Source organism: Otolemur garnettii, unplaced genomic scaffold (genome assembly GCF_000181295.1).
Source record: "Otolemur garnettii isolate 467f Iridium unplaced genomic scaffold, OtoGar3 scaffold00003, whole genome shotgun sequence".
Lineage (NCBI taxonomy): Eukaryota > Metazoa > Chordata > Mammalia > Primates > Galagidae > Otolemur > Otolemur garnettii.
The window spans coordinates 16,631,974-16,647,738 of record NW_003852398.1 but is presented as its reverse complement, the minus strand read 5'-3'; the positions used below and the strand labels follow the sequence as shown (position 1 = coordinate 16,647,738).

The 15,765-nt window shown below is 45.2% G+C and overlaps 1 long non-coding RNA gene across 1 annotated transcript in view; it reads right to left on the bottom strand.

The window, feature by feature from the left end:
- Nucleotides 1-14,539: 14,539 nt before the first annotated feature.
- The window catches only part of LOC111726245, a 10,733-nt gene continuing 9,507 nt past the window's right edge, over nt 14,540-15,765 (bottom strand). The window contains exon 3 of the long non-coding RNA XR_002774068.1: nt 14,540-14,615. This is a non-coding gene — a long non-coding RNA (uncharacterized LOC111726245). The remainder of the gene's footprint in view (nt 14,616-15,765) is intronic.

Below are 15,765 nucleotides of genomic sequence, written 5' to 3'. Positions count from 1 at the left end.
GTTTGGAGGTCACCCAGTTCGAGTCCCAGCTCTCCTCCCCCAAAGAGGCACTTAGCCTCCTGAGAGCCCTCATGTGCACATAAAATGGGGACACAGCACCTACTTCACAAGGTTGGGGTGAGTAATAAATGAAACAAAATATGAAAGAGCTTGGCACAGAGGAGACATTGTTTTCATTAACTGTGTGTGTGTGTGGGGGGGGGGTCTCCATTCCAGCAGTTCTCAACTTTTCCTCTATCAGCAAATAGTTCCTTTAAGAATCTAATAAAAGCTAATTAAAAAACAAAAAGAAGTGAATGTAACAAGCCCAAACTTGATGCCCCCAAATCTCCCAGGGGACTCCTAGAACCCAGGTTATAAACTTTTCAACAAACCCAGCTTCCTCAATATATATGGAAGTAGCCAAATCCAGAGAGGAGAATATATAAGAAGGATGAATGTGGCCTCAGGTTCAACATCAAATTCAACATAGAACCAGATCAACAACTCAGGAACTCAGCCTGGTTGAGCAGTAAGCAGGTGAGCAAACAACCCCATTCAAGTGCATCACAGGGGTGGTGTGGTCCACCTCCACCCTCGCTTAGCAAGACCCCTGTATCAGGCTTCATTTGCATTTGGTGGTTGAGGGTGATGGTGAAGTGCTCTGAGATCTTGCAAAGGGTTTCCCATGAGAGGCTTGGCCCTGGAAGAATCTGTATCACTCCACAGTTTTCCCACCTTATACCTGGACCTGCCTTTTAAAACTTATCAGCAGAGAATGTGACTTTTTTTCCTTTGGCTTCCTGGTCAACCTTTCCCTTGGTCAATGGATTACTGACTTCTGGCTGGCTTGGCTGCAATTAAAGCTTCACTGCATGAGTTAATTCAGTGCAGTTTGGGCACTGGAGGTGAGGAAGGGGCACCCCTTCCCTCTCTGACCTCTTCTCTTGCTACTCCCCTTCCTCTCTCCAGTCCAGCCACACAGGCCTCTTTGCTGTTCCTCAAATGGGGGGAAACCTGACTCCCCAGTCAGGGCCTTTACACTTGCTGCCCTCTCTACCTGGAGTCCCTTCTTTCCACGTGGATTTCCCCATCACCCTTTCCCCTCTTTGCTCAAGTATCACATGCATATGAGGACACCTGCTCTAGAAGATTTCTTTCCCAGGATACAGAGCTAGTGTGGGGGAGAGCTAGAACAAGACTCCACATGTCCTGGTTTCAGACTAGAACACTTTCCCTCCTACTAGCTCTTTGTGACGATGTATGTCAACCCCAGACTCCAATGCCCAGAACAGAGCTGAGAGCAGCAGCAGTACAGCCTGGTCACTCAGATCATCTGAGCCGCAACAGATGCTTCCTGGAGCTGATAAATGAATGTAAGGGGCAGAACTCAATCCAGGAGCTGGACTCACGTGGAATGTTCTAGACCAGGGGCTCTCAAACTTCTCAACTGCAGCCGACAGGATGAATACCTTTAACACTACAACCTAGGTATATACAAAGAGAGAGAGAGAGATACATATAGATATGGACATAGATCAGGATTTCTCTGTCTCAGCATTATTGCAATGGTGAGTTGGATAATATTTTATTGTAGGGGAACTGTCCCCAAAGCGTGGAATGTATAGCAGCGTCCCTGGCCTCTACCTACTAGATGCCAGTGGCATTCCCTCTCCCACCCCACTCACAGACCATTTGTAACAATCAAATTGACTCCAGTGCAGTGCTTGTGGCTCAGAGGAGTAGGGCACCAGCCCCACATACCGGAGGTGGCAGGTTCAAACCTAGCCCCGCCCAAAAACTGCAAAAAAAAAAAAAAATTGACTCCAACCAAATGTCTCCTAGGTGCAAATAATTCCCTGTTGAAAACAACTGATGGACATAAATGCAAAAAACAAAAGTTCCATAAAGATTACCCATATACACGGAATGGCCTCTAGTACTTCCCATTTAGTATTATTAATATCAGATGTCACTTTTTAAAACATGCTAATCCTGGCCCATTAACTTGATTTCCCAGCGTTAGGACCATACTGTGAGGGGCACTGTTCCACACTGGGGACTTACGCTTGTCTTTGACCTATTTCCCAAAGTTCCGCACAGTTCCCAGAGGGGACTCCCTTACTGGGAATTGGGCACAAAATTGGGCTGGAAAGTTACATTTCCTCTCAGGGCCTCCGTCTCATCCTCTGCGAAATGGAGTCAAATGCCTACTTCAAAGGCTTAGGTGGGGTCAGAGCCATAGCTCAGTGGTTAGGGTGCCAGCCACATGCACCAGGGCTGGTGGGTTCTAACAACAATGACAACAATAACAAAAGAGCCAGGCACTGTGGCGGGTGCCTGTAGTCCCAGCTACCATGAGGCTGAGGCAAAAGAATCGCTTAAGCACAAGAGTTTGAGGTTGGTATGGCTGTAACATCACAGCACTTTACCAAGGGCGACATAGTGAAACTCTTGTCTCAAAAACAAAAAACAAAGGCTTGGGTGGACATATATGAGATAATTCCTATAATAATCACCAACTGTAATTGAGCATCACTATATAATAGGCACTGTGCTGGGAGCTTTACACACATATTCTCATTTAGTTCTTACTAAATTTATTTTTATGAACAAAGTATAATATTATAGTTATCATTACTTTGTAGACAAAGAAAGTAGCTGGAGAATGTTCTTCTGAGCGAAGTATCACAAGAATGGAGGAAAAAGAATCAATGTACACACCCCTATTATGAAACTAATTTATACCTTTTATATGAAAGCTATAACCAAATAGCCTAAGAATATGGGGAGGGAGAAGGGAGGGGGGAATGGGTGGAGGGAGGGGGTTTGGAGGGATTACTTCTGAGGTTTACCTTATAGGGGTACAGGTTAATCTTTCTAAGAGTAGAATGTGAACGTTTTAAAGCAATAACTGAGAAAATGACATGAAGGCTGTGTTGACCAGTTTGATGGAAGTATTTCAGATTGCATGTGAAAACCCCACACTGTACCCTAGAAGTGCATTAATGTACATAGTTACCATTCAATTAAAAAAAAAAAAAGAAAGAAAGTAAAGCTCAGAAAAGCTAAGTAATTATTCCAAGGATTCATATTTAGGAAGGTATGGTAGTTTTAAAATATTTCAGTAGCAGCTTGGCGCCTGTAGCTCAAGTGGCTAAGGCGCCAGCCACATACACCAGAGCCGGTGGGTTCAAATCCAGCCCCAGCCTGCCAAACAACAATGACAACTACAACCAAAAAATAGCCAGGCATTGTGGCAGGCACCTGTAGTCCCAGCTACTTAGGAGGCTGAGGCAATAGAATTGCTTAAGCCCAGGAGTTGGAGGTTGCTATGAACTGTGATGCCAGGGCACTCTACCCAGGGTGACAGCTTGAGGTTCTGTTTTATGAGGAGGACCCTCCAGGCAATTGAAGCAGCATCAAAAATACACTACTAAACTAAAAAAGCTTCTGCTTTTAGAACACAGTAAGTAAAGCAAACAGACAGCCCTCAGAATGGGAGAAGATATTTGCATGTTATGTCTCCGACAAAGGTTTAATAACCAGAATCCACAGAGAACTCAAACGTATTAGCAACAAAAGAACAAGTGATCCCATCTCAGAGTGAGCAAGGGACTTGAAGAGAAACTTCTCTGAAAAAGACAGGCACAAGGCCTATAGACATATGAAAAAATGCTCACCATCCTTAATCATCAGAGAAATGCAAATTAAAACTACTTTGAGATATCTTCTAACTCCGGTAAGGTTAGCCCATATCACAAAATCCCAAAACCACAGATGCTGGCATGGATGTGGAGAAAAGGGAACTCTTCTACATTGCTGGTGGGAATGAAAACTAATATGTTCCTTTTGGAAAGATGTTTGGAGAACACTACAGGATCTAAAAATAGACTTCCCATTTGATCCTACAATTCCTCTACTAGGTATAAATCCAGAAGACCAAAAATCACACTATAACAAAGATTTTTGTACCCTAATGTTTATTGCAGCTGAATTCATAATTGCTAAGTTATGGAAGAAGCACAAGTGCCCACTGACTCACAAATGGATCAATAAATTGTGGTATATGTACACCAGGGAATATTATTCAGTCTTCAAGAAAGATGGAGATTTTACCTCCTTCATGTTTACATGGAAGGAGCTGGAACATGTTCTTCTTAACAAAGTATCTCAAGAATGGAAGAAAAAGTATCCAATGTACTCAGTCCTACTATGAAACTAATTTATAGCTTTCTTATGAAAGCTATAATCCAATTAAAGCCCAAGAATATGGGGAAAGGGGGGGGGATGGGTGGAGGAAGGGTAATTAGTGGGACCACACCTACAGTGCATCTTACAAGGGTACATGTGAAACTTACTAAATGTAGAATATATATGTCTCAACACAATAACTAAGAAAATGCAATGACGGCTATGTTAACCAGTTTGATGAAAATGTTTCAAATTGTATATAAAACCAGCACACTGTACCCCATGACTGCATTAACGTACACAGCTATGATTTAATTTAAAAAAATTGTAGACTCAGTGCTGGTATCTCAGTGGTTAAGGCACCAGCCACATGTACCAGAGCTGGTGGATTCGAACCCATCCTGGGTGTGCTACCCAACAATGACAACAACAACAAAAAAATAGCTGGGCATTGTGGCAGGCATCTATAGTCCCTGCTACTTGGGAGGCTGAGGCAAGAGAATCGCTTAAACCCAAGAGTTTGAGGTTTCTGTGAGCTGTGACACTACAGCACTCTACCAAGAGCGCCATAGTGAGACTCTGTCTCAAAAATAAATAAATAAATAATAAAATAAAATACTTTTGTAGATTCTTTGGTACTCCTCCCAGTAAGAGGTGAAGTCTAATTACCTACTTCTTAATTAGAATGCAGCAGAAGTGACCTGTGGGACTTCCAAAGTCATATAAGGTAAGTAAGTTTCTATGATACCTCTCTTTCTCAGCCTTGGAACCCATGCCTCATTCTATGAGAAAGTTCAGACCACACAAAGAAACCACATAGAAATGTTCCTACTGGCTGTGGTCCCAGCCAGCAGTTAGCCCCAATCACCCAGCATGTACGTAAATAACCTTTGAATGAGAACCACCCAGTCAGCTCCTAAAATCATAATAGATAATAATAATAAATTACTGTTGTTGTTCTATACCTTCAAGTTTTTACAGCACAACAGATAACTAGAAAAGAAAGACCTAGGATTTCTACTTTCAATGCGCATCTGTGACCATTGCCCCTAGCACATGACAGGTGCCAAAAAAAAAATGTTTCTTTTCTCTTAACAGAGCTAATGAAATTCCAGGCAAGATTTGAAACGTCCTGGCCTTAACTTTCAAAGGAGTCAGACGGCATGATAGGGAAGAATAGGAAACAGAAACAGAAAGAGCTGTATTTTGTGGTTGGATTTTTTTTTTCTCCATCCAAATTAGAGTAGTTAGCTTTGTGTCCTCCATCCTCAGAAACCTCCAAAGTTTATCAAACATGAACATTCTAGAACCTTGGGACTATGACCATAATGTTAAGACAACACATCAATGTGGTAGGCATTAGGATCATCCCATTTTTAGACTTCAGGTAATTTTAAAATTAAGGTAATTAATCCAAGATAATGTGGCTTCTAGGCGGCAGGGCCAGGATTTGAATCATACAGCTGACCAACCTGCAGCTGCACACTCCCAGCACAGAGAAATCTCCGTTTTATCTGTGAAGAATCTCCTCTCATCCTCTTGCTTCTCCAAACTCCCTTCTGAAGACCTTGCAAGCTTCTGCTTCCCCCCACCCCCTACCGCACACCTTACCTGAAGGATTAAAGCACAATGCTTGCTACCTGACTGAATCAGGCAGAGGATGAATATCACAAAACATCACCCAGTTTCTTATGACCCAAATGTCTCATCAGTCCCTATTCAAAGGGTGGAAACAGTTTCTGAGATGCTCTGTGCTTGTGCATACACACACACACACACACACACACAGGACGAGGCTTTCTATCTCAGCCTGGTGTGGATGAGTTGGCTGCCACCACTTAAAAGCTTATGCAGAGCAGGGATTGATGATGAAGCATCTGTTGAAGTAAGGATTGGAAGTGTCCTCTCTCCTTCCCCTCCAACCTGACCCCAGGCTGAACACAGAGGTTTCTCACAAAGGGGTTCCAAAGGGAGAGGCTAATGGCTTCCTCACCACGGCAGAGAGCGGGACTTTCCCATCCCAAAGTAGACCACTCTGCTGCCTAAGAAAGCCCTAGGGCCTGGCTAGCTTGGGGCTCTGATTAGTGCAAGGGAACACCCTGGGAAGGGCTTTCCTCCCCTTACCGCTCAACACAGGGAAACACCTACAGGGAGGCCTCAGGGAGCGCCAGATGCCTTCTTTTGGCATTCTCCCCACTGCAAGTCTCAAACCCCATACATTCCAGCTCAGCTGTCCCTCAGTATCATTCCTATGGTGACTGAGAGGCAGGTGTTCCTGCCACACGCATTCACCACGCATTGGTGAGGGCCTCCTCTCAGCCAGGCACACTGACAGTACAGACAGTGATGAACAAGGGTCTTCATCATGGCTAAACTGAAATGGGAATTCAAGGTTTGATTGTGCCTCCTGCACTAGTGGCCCAGAGGCCCTCTCAAGCATCTGCTTGCATCAGGTGGCATGCATGGAGTCACAGGAATCTGCAAGAAGGGTCATTCTGTAGATGGGTCCCTGGGGCCAGAAAGACAAGGTCTTCTTTTTCTCTAGACTCACGGGTCTTTCCTTTTCTTCCTCCTTTAACCTACATTGCCCTCCATGTACCAAACTACTCCTTTATTTCCTTTAACTTACTATGATGCCATTTGCCCTCCCCCAGTCTCTCTCTCATCCACTGATGGCAGCTTTCATCCTCATTTCTCCCGGGGAACCATGCTTGTCAAGGTCATGAAGGGCCTCCGTGCTGCCAAAGCCAAGTCTCTTTTCAGTCCTATTCCAGCACCTCTCAGCAACATTTGCCACAACTGGATATGCTCTTTGTTATTTCACATTGCTTCCAACCTCACTGACCAGCCCTTTTAAGGGGAGAACCTTCTCCTCTAAATGTTAAGAGTCCAAGGGCTCAGTCCTTAGGCCTTTCTTTTCACTCTGTGGTGACCTCATCCTCTCCCATGGCTTTAAATTCTATCCACATGTGATGAGGTTACAGGAATATGAGGCCTGATGAAGAGAAAGAACACCCAAACACCTGTGTTTAAAAGAGAAAGGGCTTTATTTCAGCTGGCAGAGCCACTGTGGACAAGAGTCCAAAAATGGCCACGCTCCCTGACTGGCCCGGTCTTTTCCCTTTTATCTCCAGTCAAGGGCTCTTTGTCCATGGGTACCCTTCTCACTGGTCAGTTTAAATTGAGCTGGAGAAGGCGGGCTCAGGCTTTTACAGAAATGCAAGCAAGTGTTAGTTTTCCAGTCCCAGGAAGTTAAGGTTTGGGCAGCACCTGTAGCTCAAGGAGTAGGGTGGCAGCCCCATATGCCGAGGATGGCAGGTTCAAGCCCAGCCCCAGCCAAACACTGCAAAAAAAAGAAAGGAAGTTAAGTTTCTACAAATTCCTGTGAGCTGAGTCACCATGGGAGGACTTTGTAGGTGTGCCCTTGGGGCTTCTGTGAGAAGACTTTTGTTTTCTCAGACCTCACTCTCCCAGGGTATCCTCTCTCATTCCCCTCTTTGAGACCCCATTTTTTTTTGGAGACAGTCTCACTATGTCACTCTTGGTAGAATGCTGTGGAATCATAGCTCACAGCACCCTCAAACTCTTGGGCTTAAGCAATTCTCTTGCCTCAGCCTCCCAAGTAGCTGGGACTACAGGCACCTGCCACAACACCCAGCTATTTTTTATTGCAGTTGTCATTGTTGTTTAGCTGGCCTGGGCTGGGTTCAAACCTGCCAGCCTCAGCATACATGGCTAATGCCATAACTGAGTGCTGAGCCTAGACCCCAAATATTTTTAACTTGGGGGTCTTACTATCAGCTTGCTCCTGTAGGAGCCAGCAGTGTTTCATATAGAACACTTCTGATGCTGGGGTTTTTTGATTAACAACTGTCTCAATTATCAAGCATATAGCCCTGACTACTAGTGGGAGGATACAGGGAATGATTAAGCAAATTCTGATGATGGCTAGTACTCCTCCCTCTAGTAGGAGGCTTTTAAATCCTCCAAGAGTTCAAAACCAGTCTTTTCACAATTTATGAGGATGCTTCTTGCTCCAAGTCTGCACCTGGACATGGGCCAATGTCTGGATTTCTTTTACTATGTCTCCTATGACTTCCCCTTGGTCATCAGTTTGCAAGGCTAGCTCCAGAAGGTTACACTGACCCACGGAGCAATCTGCCTTCACTAGCCTTTCTTGAGCACTGTCCCAGGTGCCTTTTATCACACATTCCTATCCTTCACATTCAACCCCATACCACCTTCTTAGGAAATCTAAGGCATGGAGGTATTTCTACTCTGTTCTATTGCTTTTTTTCCTGGCTCTTTCCACCACAGCTCCTTCACATGGTGCTGCAGGCATTAAACTTCAGAGTCACCTGGGTTTTCCTACTTCCTTGGTCTGGACCAGCATTTGGACTTCGGGACTGTGATTTCTCTCAGGGCTTCCACCCAGGCCTTAAACTGTACTGTGGTGGGGGCTCTGTGGGATGTAACATACATACAGGTTTTCAGCTTTCCCTGTGTCACATATTGAGTTTTGTGTCTGATTATGAGTGAATGTTCCCTTGTGGGTGCCTTCACACTCATAAAAGCTATAAAACAGCAGGGTCATGGTCATCTTTTGTCCTACCTTAGTAATGTGGCTGTACAGATCATATTCCTCCTCCCCTTTCCCCCAAGTCCAAAGTCCAATTAAGACAAATCCCGCAAGGAATTTCCTCAGGCTTCAGCCGTGCATTGACCAGCCACCTACTGGTCTATGGCTGGAGCAGAGCATGTTGACTGCTTCAGAGCTACCTTACAGGGATTGGCCAGACCTCTTTCTGCTTTGAGTCACTGGGAGCCCAAAAAGTGCTGCCCTGGTGACAAGTCTGAGACTGCATTGTAAAGAGGGGCATTCTGCTTGGTATAAGGCACTGTGAGTCCTGAAGGAAGACAGCCTCTGAGGCTTTGGGAGATCAGGGACATAGCCCCCAGGAGGAAGAGAGCTCACAGAAGCACTGATGAATGTGAATGTCAGTGGCTACTCTCTCATGCAACTTGCAGAAAGCCATTATAAAGGAGGTGATGAGAGAAAAGGAACCCATAGGGGTTCCTGGAAAGATTTAGGGAGACTTTTTAAGAGGGCCTGAGATCTGACAGGTGGGGACTACTGGACAGAAAATATTGATTATTCATATTCACATTACCTAATTTGCACCCTGTGACTGAGAGAGAATACTGGAGAGAGGTGAGGTCCGGGTGAACAGGTCTTCTCAGGGAGACCACAAGGATGCACCTGCAGGGTCCTTTCCATGGTGACTCAGCTCTTGGGAATTTATAGGCTTAAGCTCCTAGAACCTGGATTTCCAAGTTCTGTGAAATCCTGTTCTGTAGTAGCTAGACTAGCATCCCCCCCACTGCTTGATTCAAACTGGCCAATGGGAAGGGTACCTGTGGGGTGGAACTTGTTGACTATCAATAAAAAGGGAAAGACCAAGCCAGTTGGGGAGCGCGGCCATTTGGAAATCTATGCCGTAAGCTCACAGCCGATGAATAAAGCCCTTCCTCTTATAACTATGGTGTTTGGGTGCTCTTTCTCTCCGTTGGGCCTTGTCTTCCTGCAATATGACTAGTGGGACTACAGAGTCTACTTTGGAAGGAGGTGTGCCCCAAGGCTGACTCTTTTATCTGAAACTGCCAGCTTTTGGTAGGAGAGGCTGTAATTCTCAAACTCAGAGAGCAGAAGAATCACTGCAGGAGCTTATTAAAAACACATATTCAGCTTGACGCCCATAGCTCAGTGGTTAGGAGGCTAGCCACATGCACTGGGGCTGGTTGGTTCAAACCCAGCCCAGGCCTGTTAAACAACAAATGACACCAACAACCAAAAAAAAAAAAAAAAAAATAGCTAGGCATTGTAGCAGGAGCCTGTAGTCCCAGCTACTTGGGAGGCTGAAGCAAGAGAATCACCTAAGCCCAAGAGTTTGAGGTTGCTGTGAGCTTTGATGCCACAGCACTCTACCAAAGGGTGACATGATGAGACTCTGTCTGAAAAATACACACACACAGATTTGTAGTCACCACCTTCAACCCCTCCAACTAGGGGTAATGTCAGCCAGACCAAGGAGTCTGTTCACCTGTCATCCAAGCCAATCATCAGGGAAGTGGATAAGAGGTCAAAAGTTTCATTTTTATTTACAGAAAAGCCTGAAATTCCAGAGAACAGGGAGATATCTCCTCCAAGAACTGCTCTGCCCTCCTCTTTCCCTTTGTTACTTTTTACTCTCACAGTAAAAGTAAATATCAGCAATGTTATTACTCCTCATAGGACAAGTCATGTGATTTCTCCCTCGTAGGTTACAAGTTATACAGTATCTTCCTATCTTAAAGAGGTTATATCTTCAAATTATTGTTATTCTAGACTAAATTTATAGGTAGTCAACACTCTAGTGGGTGCACAGAGTGCCCTGGGTCCTTGGAGTCCAGTTCCCGGACTTATCTATGACAGTAGCCTTGGAAGTGAATAAACAATCTCCAGATGTCACCACATAGACTCATCTGGCCTTGCCAAGGCCTGACCTGCAGCGCCCTGCACAAAATGGCCATTCAGGTTAACAGTGACAATAAGACTCAGCATTTTTGGGAAATGATGCAGTTGGTACATGGACCAGATTTTGAGAATTGTGTAGACTGTCCCTGGTTTATGATGGATCAATTTGTAATCTTCCACTTAACAGTGGGTTTATGGACAAGTGGCCCCATCGTAATTTGAGGGACATCTGTCTGCCATGCAAAGGTTCAGTCCTCTCTGGATGGCGCCTACTATCTTCTGGGACCCACTTTCCTAATCGCTGATTAGGACCGCAGCTTCCTCTCACTGCCAGGGTCTGACAGGGCTGCTTTCAGATGCAACTTATGCCTGCCCTCTGCTTTAGTTTCATAGAGCCCAGAATGGCTGCAGAGAAAGTTAAGCCTCAAATCTAACCTGTTACTTCCTCGGTGGTTCACATCCACATCCTGCCTCCAGCTAGAAAGGGGCCTGGCCTGACGGCAAAAGTCAGTGTTTTTAAGAAGCCGGTTTCCAGAAACCAAACAGCAATTGTTTTCATGGCTTTTAAATCTCACAGAGAGGTTTCAGTCTCTCCTTTGCAGACTCATAAATATTTGCCTTTGGGTTTTGGTGTGGTGTTTTCTGTAGTTGCCTGGAGCTCCGACCCGCCTGCGAGCTGTGGTGCATGGATCTGTCCTGCAGGCTCAGCCCACCGCGCCCTGGCATCTCCAGCAGTGTGCAGCAGGGAGGGCGAACCTCCTGGGGCCGCGCCTCGCCTCTAGGAGCCAGCATCCTTCCTCTGTACGTGCAGAGACTGGGAAATAGTTCTTTAGACACCGCAGTGGCCGAGACCGCTCCGCCGCTGTGCCAGGAGCAGGTGCTCTCAATGGAGCAAGCTGGGCGGAGAGACGGACGGGAGCGCCACCTGCTGCCCGACGCGCCCAAGGGACGCGAATGTAAAACCAAGTTGCTTGCAGCGAGACATTCTAGAATTTTAGGTTAGGGGAGCTTGACAGTCTGTGTGTTGGCTTCATAGAATCTGAGAACCCTGTAAATGTTAAGCAGAATGTAATAACTTTCTGGAAAAATAGTGCAGTTTTCATGAGTCTGACTAATAAACATGATAAATGGCCCCCTGGGATGGTGCCTGTGGCTCAAGGAGTAGTGTGCTGGCCCCCCTATATCATAGGTGGTGCATTCGAACCCAACCTCGGCCAAAACTGGAAAAAAAAAAAAAAAAGGATAAATGGACCCTGTGCAAGCCATTGGTGGTAAGCGGTGACCAAGCAGACATGTCACTTCTCATGGACCTTACAGTTTGTGGTATGCTGAAAAATAGCTCCCAAATATGTCCACAGCCTAATCCCTGGAACCTGTGAATGTCACCTTATATGGCGAAAGCAACTTTGCAGATTCAATCAAGTTAAACTTCTTGGCTAAGAAGTGGCTTACCTGTAATCCCAGAACTCTGGCAGGCTGAGATGGGAGGGTTACTTGAGATCAGCAGTTTCAGACCAGTTTGAAGAGCAAGACCCTGTCTCTCCTAAAAATAGGAAAAGTAGCTTGATGTGGTGGGACCAGACTATAGTCCCAGCTACTTGGGAAGCTAAAGCAGGAAGATCATTGGACCCCAAAAGACTGAGGTTTCATTGAGCTATGACAATACCACTGCACTCCGGCTGGGGTGACAGAGTAAGGCCCTATCTCAAAAAATAAATAAGTAAATAAATAAAGATCTTGAGGTATGAAAGTTATCTTGGATTATCCTGTGATAAACTGAAAATTAGCTCCCAAATATGTCCACAGCCTAATCCCTGGAACCTGTGAATGTCACCTGGTGGGACTGATATCACGGAAGTCCTTTTGAGAGTAACATAAAAGGAAATAGACAGAAGGCAGTGTGACAACTGGAGCAGAAGGACAGAGAGACAGACATCTGAAGATGTTATGCTGCTCACTTTGAAGACGGGGGAAGAGGGCCATGAGCCAAAGGATGTGGGCAGTCTCTGGAACTTGGAAAGGGCAAGGAAACAGCGTCCTTCCTGAAGCCTGTGGAAAGAGCTGCTGACACCTTGACTTTAGCCCAGAGACACTGATTGTAGATTTCTGACCTCTGGAACTATTAAGAGAATAATCTGTATTCATTTTGTTTTATGCCACTGTATGTAGTGATTTGTTACAGCAACTTTAGGAAACTAATATACATCTCCACAAACATTAGACTCTAAAAGTGGTAAGGTGCCCTGTACTCATCATTTATAATATCAAGATTCCCTTCATCAATGGCCCTTCCCCTTCCAGGAAGAGACAATTCAAAGAGACAGAAAATGCAACACTGAGAACATAATCCTAGCACTCTGGGATGTGGAGGCAGATTAATTACCTAAGCTGAGCAGTTCAAGACCAGTCTAAGCAAAAGTGAGACCTCTGTCTCTACTAAAAGTAGAAAAACTAGCTCCATGTTGTGACAGGCACCAATAGTCCTAGCTACCAGGGAGACTGAGGCAGGAGAGTCCCTCGAACCCAAGAGTTTGAGGTTGCTGTGAGCTATGATGAAGCCACAGCATTCTACCCAGGGTGACAGAATGAAACTCTGTCTTAAAAAAAAAAAAAAAAAGAGGCACCCGTAGTTCAGTGGGTAGAATGCTGGCCACATACACCGAGGCTAGAGGGTTCGAACCCGGCCCAGGTCAGCTAAAATCAACAATAACAACTGCATGGGCAGCACCTGTGGCTCAGTGAGTAGGGCACCAGCCCCTTATGCCAAGGGTGGCGAGTTTGAACACTGCCCCAGCCAAACTGCAACAAAAAAATAGCCAGGCATTGGAGGGTGCCTATAGTCCCAGCTACTCGGGAGGCTGAGGCAAGAGAATCGCCTAAACCCAAGAGCTGGAGGTTGCTGTAAACTATGACATCACAGCACTCTACTGAGGGTGACATAGTGAGACTTTGCCTCAAAAGAAAAAAAGAAAAAGAAAAGAAAAACAAAAAAGGAAAACAAAGTAGATTTACCCAAACGCACTTACACCTGAGTCCTTTTTCTGGAGAATTTTATGACTAGTTAGCAAAATAAAATTCAGATTGCAATTGTATACCTGGGCTATGCAGAAGTGTGCCAGGGGGCCCACAAAACTATAGGGTAAAAGTGAGACATCTCCTAGAGCACCAATTTTTACTGGATGAAACAGGATTTACAATGTTTTTTTAGCCAGGCGCAGTGGCTCACACCTGTAATCCTTACACTCTGGAAGGCCAAGGCCAGTGGATTGCTTGAGCTCAGGAATTCAAGACCAGTCCGAGCAAGAGTGAGACCCCATCTCTAAAAAATAGCTGGGGGTTGTGGCAGGTGCGTATGGTTCAAGCTACTTGCGAGGCTGAGGCAAGAGAACGGCTTGAGCCCAAGAGTTTGAGATCGCTGTGAGCCATGACGCGACAAAGTAAAACTCTGTCTCAAAAAATAAATCAATAAATAAAATTAAAATTAAATGGTTTTTAATATAAAACAAAAACTTCCCTATAATGATTTGCAATTGTGCTCCCCAGATACTTGGCGTTATACATTTACTTTTCCCTGGCATTGAAGATACTTTGGTGGGAAAATCTAAAAAGCTCCAAATTAAGACAAGCAATGGAACATGTGGTTGGCTAAAGCTTGACTAAGTGGGCCTCCAGGCCAGAGAAGAGGCTGGAGCATCTGAGAAGATGGCTTAAGAGGCGGAACTGCAGCCTGCTTTGAAGGACTTAGAAAGGCAAAACAGAGCAGAAGGGGGAGAATTCCAGGAGGGGCTGGTGGAGGATTGCCTCAGAAAGCCCCTTCCCAAAAAAGCCCCTTCCAGCTCTTAAAGTTACAACTCCTTCCCAAGCACAGGGAATGGCCCACTTACCTCATCACCCTGTTCAAATTACCCGCTGCCCACCCCTAATGACTCTTTCCGCCTTCTTGGTTATCCCACTATCCCATCACCATTCTGAGACTTCCCTATATAAGGGTATATTTCTCCTCTCTCTCTCTCTCTCTCTCTCTCTCTCTCTCTTCCTCCCCCCTTTTCCCCCTCTCTCTTCTCTGCTCCGCCTCCCTCTCTTCTCCACTCTCTCCTCATCTCTCTCCCCTCTTTTCTCTCCTCTTTTCTCTTCTCTTTTTCTCTCCTCCTTGGTGCTGCTCTACAGCCTCCCTCCCCCACCAATAAAGACCTTTCAAACAAGCCTTGGTGGTCTGTGAGATCTCTGCTGGTTGAATGCCACCCTTTCAGGGGCCCACTGTAAGAGCACAGCCTAGCTGGCTGGCCACTGCATGAGAGGAAAAAACGGGGCCCAAGTTCTGAAGGCCTCTGAAAGCAGAGTAGGAAATATTCTTTAAATGTTTAAATAGGGAGTCCTAAAAGTACATAAATAGGTATGAGGGTGTTGATCGCAGCATTGTGTGTAGCAGGGAAATACAGAAATTACATAACTGTCCATCGAAAGAAAAAATGCACAAATAAATTATACAAATCGATGTTTTGAAATACCATGCAATGGTTACAGAGAATTAGGTGACTCCCTTCGCTCCCTATGAATTGACATGGACAAATCTCTAAAAAAATGGTAGACGCTATTGACAAGAATGATGAATTGACTCGGTGCCTGTAGCTCAGCGGCTAGAGCACCGGCCACATATACCAGGTCTGGCAGGTTCAAACCTGGCCCAGGGCCTGCCAAACAACAATGACAACTACAACCAAAAAATAGCCAGGTGTTGTGGCAGGCACCTGTAATCTCAGCTACTTGGGGGGCTGAGGCAAGAGAATCGCCTAAGCCCAAGAGTTTGAGGTTGCTATGAGCTGTGATGCCACAGCACTCAACCAAGGGTGACATAGACTCTGTCTCAAAAAAAAGAAAGAAAGAAAAGAAAAGAGTGATGAATGAACCATAGATATGGTTTCAATGCATTTACATACATTTTAAAGCTGTATGTTTATACATGCGATTACCAGCAGAAAGTAGAATGAGAATACAAGGAAGAAAAAGAGGGGTAGAGGAGTTTTGTCTTCTTATTTCATATATTCTCTATCCCTTGGCTTTTTTTTTTTTTTTTTTTT